This window comes from Schistocerca nitens, chromosome 6, assembly GCF_023898315.1.
Source record: "Schistocerca nitens isolate TAMUIC-IGC-003100 chromosome 6, iqSchNite1.1, whole genome shotgun sequence".
Lineage (NCBI taxonomy): Eukaryota > Metazoa > Arthropoda > Insecta > Orthoptera > Acrididae > Schistocerca > Schistocerca nitens.
The window spans coordinates 606,222,405-606,225,172 of NC_064619.1; the positions used below are offsets into that span (position 1 = coordinate 606,222,405).

At 37.1% G+C, this 2,768-nt stretch overlaps 1 long non-coding RNA gene across 1 annotated transcript; it reads left to right on the forward strand.

Annotated features, from left to right (window-relative positions):
- The first annotated feature begins 602 nt into the window (after window positions 1–602).
- Window positions 603–1,124, forward strand: LOC126262710 (uncharacterized). The gene is made up of 2 exons (XR_007546755.1): window positions 603–747; window positions 850–1,124. It is a non-coding gene; the product is annotated as an uncharacterized LOC126262710 (long non-coding RNA).
- Window positions 1,125–2,768: the final 1,644 nt, after the last annotated feature.

Sequence of the window (2,768 nt, forward strand, 5' to 3'; positions counted from 1 at the left end):
GATGTGCACAGCATGTGGAGTTGGATCAAACGAGTAAATAACTTGGATATTCTCTTCATTCTCTTGAAACACGATTATTTTCTAAGGTGCTAAATCCAGAAATGTAATAAATTCACATAAATTTTATGTTGCGTTGCATTTCCTATATTCTTTGTTGGCTGGTTCAAATGGCTCTGAGCACTATGGGACTCAACTGCTGAGGTCATTAGTCCCCTAGAACTTAGAACTAATTAAACCTAACTAACCTAAGGACATCACAAACATCCATGCCCGAGGCAGGATTCGAACCTGCGACCGTAGCGGTCTTGCGGTTCCAGACTGCAGCGCCTTTAACCGCACGGCCACTTCGGCCGGCTATATTCTTTGTTATTACAGAAGTGTGATAAGAGAATTAAGATGGTCAACCCTAAATTTGAATTGAATAAATTGTATATTTTTCCCAAAATATACTAGTTACAATTACTAATATTCCTTTTTTTTAATTGTACCTCCAAATTTCTTAAAACAATTTTTACTTCTAATAATCATCGTTGATGCACTTTCCATATCGTAGATGGGTTACCAATCTTTGGTGTGTCTTGTCGTGTAATATCTTTCCCGAGAGGTAATTGTCTGCTACACTGCTTCTTTCAGTAATTTTTGATCACTCACGTCTCACGAGTAAGTGGGTTTGGAAAATTCGTTGAAAATGCCCGTTGGTCCGCTGAGAGCATTTGGAAGGAAACACATCGAATTGTTAAGTGCATGGTAAGTTTTACTACTTGATTTCGAAATTATTGCAACATACTTTTTGTGCTCACTATTGCAGCGGTATCTCCTTCATATGCTCTTAACCTGAAATTGTTGCAGGACACCCACGGCAGCGACGTTTGGCGCGACAGCCGGTGCTGCTCTAGTGTATTTCACCGACTGGAAATTAGTTCTTCAATATGTTCCTTACATTAACGGGAAATTCAAAAGTGAAGAGTGATATAGCGTGAATGTTCTTCCGTAGTCATTATGAACCCTACCATCTCCATGTAATATATTATTAATGCGTATTATATACGGCAACCTATGTACAAAATGTAACTTTATAATGAACAGTGAACGACATAGAAAATAAATTATACTGCTGAACAGAATAGACTGCATCAGATTTGTGTTAAAAATGAACTTTAGATTGTGAATCTGATTAAAGTACTATATTCAGATTGTCGGTTTTGTGACAAATCCCCATTTGTATGTTAGTACACTCTACCGGGAATACATAGCGCGGTTGCTAGACACACTACTAAAAAACTTTAGAAGTTACCATTAATAGCAGCTCTCGGGGTAAATGGTAAGCAGTAGTTGAATAGACTTCGGCTATTGTAAACCTTTTCGAAAATTTGCTGTTAGTAGTTTAACCTTTGTTACCATTAATTTAGTCATGACAAGTCAAGCTGCATAATCTAGTCGCATCATTTTGTTTTTTATGCATTACCATGTCGAAATTATAATGGAAAGGTTAGTAGGGAATAGGTAGAGAAGGGGGAGGGTAAGTCATTTTTCATCTTGCAAAGTCAAATTGGAGCAGTATAATATTCAGTATGGTCATTAACAACCGGTTTTGTGAAGAAATTTTGTTAAGAAACTCATTATTTGTTCCGTCTCATAGCTTTTCAAACTCGAAACATGTTGCAGGTCACTGGTTAATTCAGTCATGTGTGACATTCTCCTTTTGCTTACATCCAACAAGCACCAGATAATGGAAGAAGTATCTCAAGTAAAAATACATCTACAACTCAAAGGACATGGCAATGTCATAGACATTACTACTTTATGCTCCTGTTCTGAATATAAGCAAACAAAATTCTTGGAGGATTGTTTAAATAATTATATTCACAATAGTTGGAAGCCAAAAGGATATGGGCTAAAACTATGTATTGGAACCACTGCTCCCTGCACCTGAAATCTTGGTTGTGGTGACAATTGATCTGTGGCACAGCCTGAGGTCTAGGTTAGGTTGGAATGTGACACTTTGGTTGAGTTGGTGAAGCTAATTAATGGTAAAGCAGAAAATCTGGTTGTGGTAAGAAGTTGACTGGTTATTATGTTTGTGCCATATTGAAAAATACAAAGGGGGTGGGGGAAGCTAACATGTAACTTTTACCGTGGTATGTAAAAAATATTAGCAATATGGAGGTGAAGAAAGTTTGCTTCACCACAGCGTTGTTGCTATGTGACTGGACCTAGATGGGCTAACCACCCAGAGGGATTGCGTAACATTCTAAATATAACTGGAGCATTATCACACAGGAAGTGTTTGGTGTGGTGCTTCATAACACAAGTGCAGAATACATTTGCATTTTCACATTCAGTTCCAGGTTTATTATAAATTTCTCTTCAGGAAACCCATGCTTTAGCATGTGACAAAAATACAGCATGTTCTATGTTTGGACTCAAAAACAATTTGTGCAACCCCATTTAAATCAAAAGCAGTTGCTGCAGAATGTCACAGAGGTTTGCTGTTGACTATTTTGCATAAATTTTCTTATGCCCAATTGACCAAGAAGGGATTCATGTGCTAATCAATATTCTTAATGATGTATTGTGCACCTGTATACCCTGAACCATGACTAGAACTTTATTCGTGATAGTGTTTAAATTTAAATACATGTTAATGCCATATCTTCCCCAACACAAGGCAAAAGATTTTGTCATCCCTGTACTGAAGAAATTTGATAGTGACGTGGTAAAGAAAAACATCAGTGACAACATTTTGTCATACACATAAGTTTGATACA